Genomic DNA, 5,687 nt, shown 5'->3' on the forward strand with positions numbered 1-5,687 from the left:
TCACTTTGTCCATAGGAGTCTCCTCAAGGCAATTCTCACTTCCTTATTCCTCAGGCTATAGATGACAGGGTTAAACATGGGGGTCACAATTGTGTAAAACAGGGCAAGGTATTTGTCGGTGTCTACTGAATCCCTTGACCGTCACTTTAAGTAGACGACTGTGGCCGAGCCATAGAAGAGCATCACCACCCCGAGGTGTGACGAGCAGGTGGAATAGGCTTTGTGTCTGCCCCGACCTGAAGGCATTTTCAGAATTGCCCTAATAATTTGAATGTAAGAAGTACCTATGAAGGAGAAGGGAAGGATTGCGAAGAGCAGGATGATGGTGTACAGCATCACTTGGTTCCAGCACGTGTCTGCACAGGCCAGTTCCAGCAGAGGGGGGACATGGCAGAAAAAGTGATGGAGGTCATGGGATGCACAGAAGGGCAAAGTGAACACCTGGTAGGTCTGTCCTACTTGCACTGGTACGACAGCCACCCAGGACCCCACCACCAGTCTGATGCAGAGACCCCTGCTCATGACGAGGGTGTAGTGCAGGGGGTCACATATGGCTATGCAGCGGTCGTAGGCCATGGCAGCCAGGAGAAGGCATTCAATGCTGCCCAGCAAAACCAGGCAATACAGCTGGGCAGCACAGCCCAGGAAGGAGATCCTGCCATCCGCCCGCAGGAAACCCACCAGCATTTTTGGCAGTGACTGATGTGTAGCAGATCTCCAGGATGGACAAGTTCCTCAGGAAGAAATACATGGGGCTGTGGAGGCTTGAGTCCACCACCGTGATGAGTGCAATCAGGCTGTTCCCTGTGAGGAGCATGAGGCATATGACCAGGAATACTGTGAAGCACAGGCCCTGCAGGCCTGAGTGGTCAGAAAATCCCAGAAGAACGAATCCGGATCCAACGGTGTGATTCTCCGAGCCTTTTCTTTGGGGCATTTTCCCTAGACAGAGCAATCCAAACAACAGGCTCTTAGAGGATGCTAATGGCTTGTCCACCATCCCACACACTTCAAGCCTAGAGAAAGCCTATGAACATCAGCATGCACGTGATTGCAGGATTAGGCGAGCTGGACCAAGATCTGCCTGAATGTTTGGAAATCTAACATGGTTTGCTTGCTGCAGGGGGAGGGTTAAAAAGAGGAAAGAACAGAATCCTTCAGCCTGAATGACTGGGATTTTTTAATATGGGTAAAAGAAACTTGACTTTCTTTTTCAGAGTTGATTTTCTTAAACAGAATACCTGGTGAGAGATGAGAAAAAAAGAAAGAAAAAGGATAAGTACTCACCCCTTTAAGAACAGTCTTGCTTACGTTCCTTGTCCAGATCTTGTAAGAGCTGCATCGAATGTAAGAACACAAAGAAGAAATAGGGTGAAAAGGAGGAAAGGGATGAAAAGGGGAAGACAAAGCAAAGCAAGGCCAGGCAAGGAGAGGCAATCAAAAGAAAGCGAGGCAAGGCCTGACTTGATTCTTAGATCTCAACGAGAGAGACTCATCCCAGCTCTCCTCACATGTAAGAGCTCATCCCCTGATGCCGTGTCTGCACACAAACATCTTGGAGACTATTTGAGACCTGAATCATTACTTTTTACATGGCAAAGGGTGAATCCCATCAGAAGTACAACAGGCTTCTATCTGCAACGAATCAAGTGACACTGGTGCATCCAGGGGCATTTGAACAAGACGGATAAGCAGCAGTTTATACATAAATCTCAAGTTTTCAGGGTCCTAAAAGACATCTTTATGCAAGCAATCAAACTGCTTGATGCACTTTTCAGTTATGCAGAGAAGAAAGTGATTAAAATTTGGTGATCTCCTTATGATATCCAATTTTCCTGAGCAGGTCAGGCTTTTATAACTTCTGAATGAGCCCTGAATAATTCAGCATTCCTGAACTTGCTGCTGTGTCGCTTGGATTTCTGACAGCTTACAAATCCAGCCGAGGGCCCATTTGCTCTGCCCCCAACCCTGCAATGCTTCCCACTCCCCTGCAAGCCCTCACAGAAGCAGAGCGATGCTCTTGCTGCCTGGGGAACTGAGCCTTCCCTTGCCATTTCTCACCTTCCCAGAGCATAAAGACTTCGTGCTGGGCACACTTGAGGGATGGGAGCTACAAGCAAGCAGCGCTGCAAGAGCAGGCTGCTGCTTCTGCAGAAGAGACTCAGCTGAAGGATGTTTTATATTCTCAGCTTGACATGGGGAAAGAATACCCTCTTCCAGGCAGAGGACTGAGGATGCTGGCCATGTCTATCACTACCTCCCTTTGAGGAGTCTTCTTCAACTCGGGTGTACTAAGGATGAGAACAGCAGGTCAGAAAACATGTGATAAAAGCATTCAGATTAGCCAAGTGAAAAACACAGGGTGGTTTTCTCAAGAGAAAAACCCAAATTCACAAAAACTCACGGTCCTAAGGGTGTGATCCTTTTCCCAAGGTGTTCCTGCCTTTTTCCTGTTTTTTCCATCTCATAGAGGTGCCATTTAAAATTTCCAAGATAAAATTAGGGTTTGCATGAGTGAAAAGTCACCATGATTGTTTTCTAACCTACCTACTTTTTCGTATAAATGTGCAGAAAAATAAAATACTTCTCTGATACCCACATTTATTTTAAATTAAGGCTTTCACTCAAAGCAACCATTTACCTGCAGGTTACCCACATACCAGCATTTCCTGCTTGTTTCAAAATGTCCTCAAACATACAGCCTGTTCTTTTTAACTCTCTGATGTCTCAGTGCTTCACAAGATCATGGGTGCAGCATGGTTCAGGCTAGCTTTGCTCATGGGAAACCGCCAGAGTACTTCTTAGATGGTGACTATCTCACGGGCGGCACTTTTCAAAGCTGAAGGAAGCCCATTTCCATGCCCAACCAAGCTGGACAGATGCCTGCAGCTGCTTCTGGCGGTGTCTGTGCTGCCACACTATCTCAGCATTTCAGGGCATGCCAAAAGGGATTTACTGTTGCCAGGAGCCAAGAGGCAGGAACACCCTCCTCAGTCCATGGTGCTGCAGGAGGCAGTGGTGACCTCTTTTCTCTCCGTCATTCCCCTCAAAACCACCTGGCCATGGCTCTCCGGACACGTCTCTGTCACTCTCACCTGGTTATGAGACAGTTAGTAAGCAGCCTCAGGAGAGAAGGTGGGGATGCTGGTGCTGCCACTGCTCCTCCCTGGACACCCACGGCACCAGGAACTATTTTAGAAAGACTGTCAGAATCACGGGCGCCAGCCTGACAAGCAACTTCCACCATAACTATAGGTCTTTAGAAAGAGAAAAACTGAGACATGAGGTTTAGCTGCTCAAAGGACAAGTGCTAAACTTGTGGGAGGAAAAACAAAAAATACAAAAAAGGCAAGCAGGGAAGCAGAACGTAAGACTTTTCAGTCTGTGCTTAACTTCACTGTGCAGCAACAGAAAAGGCTTCTCTGTACCTCCACCTCTCTGGGTCCCAACCCGTGCCTGAGGCCCATGTTATCCTCAAGACGGAGGTGGCCCTGAGAGGTTGAACTCTGACTGCTTGTGGTGTCTGCATGCTGGTTCACATCCAGAAAGAGCCTGGAGAGGAAGCTTGGGTTTGGGACATCTGCATGGGAAGGAAAAAAGGACTGTGTCATGGCACTATGCTGCAGATCTCTGTATCTGTACAGAATAATTTGGCCCCAATGCCTCAGGAATGGTTGACTGAGTCTGACCTAGGTAGACTTGGTGGCTTTATAGCCAATAGCACAAATAACCCCTCCAGAGGAAAGGATCTCCCACCACTGTGTGAGGTAAATGCAGTCCCTGATTCCTTGCTCTGAAACCCGACATGTGACTCAACAGCCTCCAGTCTGTCCTTTCGGGTTACCCAACAAAGTCAGGATTAAGGCAAGAAGATCATCTCCCACCAGGACCAAAGGACCCAATGGTCAAGAAGGCTATGAAGTGCTGTGGCTTGGACAAATCCAGGCACTGCAGGGTGCTTTCCTCCTGTCAGAGCTGTAGGATTGTAAATATGGAGAGAGACCGGGGTCAGCAGAGCTACTCCAGGAGAAATATCCCACCCAAAGCCTGATTATCTACATAACTAAGCTCTGATTAGAGCTCAACAGAGAAACAATGGGTATGGTGTATGAGAAATACAAAATGGTTCACCTGACCTGAATCTGATTTGGGTGACACACAGTGGTGCCCACAGCCATGGTGCCTCCAGTTCATGAGGAAGCAGAGGGCAGCTGCTCATGCTGCCAGGCCTTGAACCAGCCCTGACAGGATGATACCAGGATGCTCATCTGTCCATCCCATCTACCCAAATTATCTTTTCTTTCTAATGCTGTTACCATAGTAATTATTGCCTGAGACGATATTACAGATGTCGTTACACAGGTGCAGTTGGCCTTGAAGATGCTTCAGGATACCTGTTAGGTTAGTCAGGGGTTGGGTTCAGGTTTGAGTTAGAATTAGAGTTAGGGTTAGGGTAAGAGTTATGGTTACACCTGGTTTAGAGTTAGACTTCAGGCTGTGGCTGATGTTCGTTTAGGGTTAGGTAAGGGTTAGAGTTAGAGTTGAGGTTTATGATTGGAGTAGTGGTAGGGCTAGTTTCGGGTAATGGGTAGGGTAAGGTTTAAGGTAAAAGGGTTAGTTCAGGGTTAGGTTAGGAAGCATTTGTCTTCCCAAGTTACCAAGAATGTTCCCCCTTCCTCCTTCTTTCCCCCAGCTTTTTTTTGCTGAACATGACATCACACGGTATGGGATATCCCTTCGGTCAGTTGGGGTCAGCTGTCCCAGCTCTGTGCCCTCCCAGCTTCTTGTGCGCCCCCAGCCTATTTGCTGGTGGGGTGGTGTGAGAGGCAGAAAAGGCCTTGATGCTGTGGAGGCTCTGCTCAGCAATAGCTAAAACATCCCTGTGTGATCAACATTGTTTTGGTCACAAATCCAAAGCATGGCCCCATACGGCTGCTATGAAGAATCATAGAATCCTAGAACGCTTTGGGATGGAAGGGACCTTTAAAGGCCATCCAGTCCATCCCCCCTGCAATGGGCAGGGACATCTTCAATCAGATCAGGTTGCTCAGAGCCCCGTCCAACCTGACCTTGAATGTTTCCAAGGATGGGGCATCTCCCACCTCTCTGGGCAACCTGTGCCAGTGTTTCACCACCCACACTGTAAAAAAGTTCTTCCTTATATCTATTCTCAGTCTCCCCTCTTTTAGTTTAAAACCATCACCCCTTGTCCTATCGCTACAGGCCCTGCTAAAAAGTCTGTCCCCATCTTTCTTCTAAGCCCCCTTTAAGTTCTGAAAGGCCGCAATAAGGTCTCCCCACAGCCTTCTCTTCTCCAGGCTGAACAACCCCACCTCTTTCAGCCTTCCCTCATAGCAGAGGTGTTCCAGCCCTTGGATCATTTCTGTGGCCCTCCTCTGGACCCGCTCCAACAGGTCCATGTCCTTCCTGTGCTGAGGACCCCAGAGCAGGACGCAGTGCTCCGGTGGGGTCTCGCCAGAGCAGAGTAGAGGGGCAGAATCCCCTCCCTCGCCCTGCTGGCCACACTTCTTTTGATGCAGCCTGGGATACAGTGGGCTTTCTGGGCTGCGAGAGCACATTGCTGGCTCACATCCAGCTTTTCATCTATCCGTACCCCCAAGTCCTTCTCGGCAGGGCTGCTCTGAATCCCTTCATCCCCCAGCCTATGCTGATACCAGGGATTGCCC

At 48.6% G+C, this 5,687-nt stretch overlaps 1 pseudogene across 1 annotated transcript; it reads right to left on the reverse strand.

The window, feature by feature from the left end:
• LOC309603602 (olfactory receptor 10AG1-like) lies at positions 1 to 937 on the reverse strand (annotated as a pseudogene). Its single transcript has one exon. The product of its transcript is annotated as an olfactory receptor 10AG1-like (transcript).
• Positions 938 to 5,687: the final 4,750 nt, after the last annotated feature.

Source organism: Platalea leucorodia (genome assembly GCF_965183815.1).
Source record: "Platalea leucorodia genome assembly, contig: HAP1_HAP1_SCAFFOLD_145, whole genome shotgun sequence".
Classification (NCBI taxonomy): Eukaryota; Metazoa; Chordata; class Aves; order Pelecaniformes; family Threskiornithidae; genus Platalea; species Platalea leucorodia.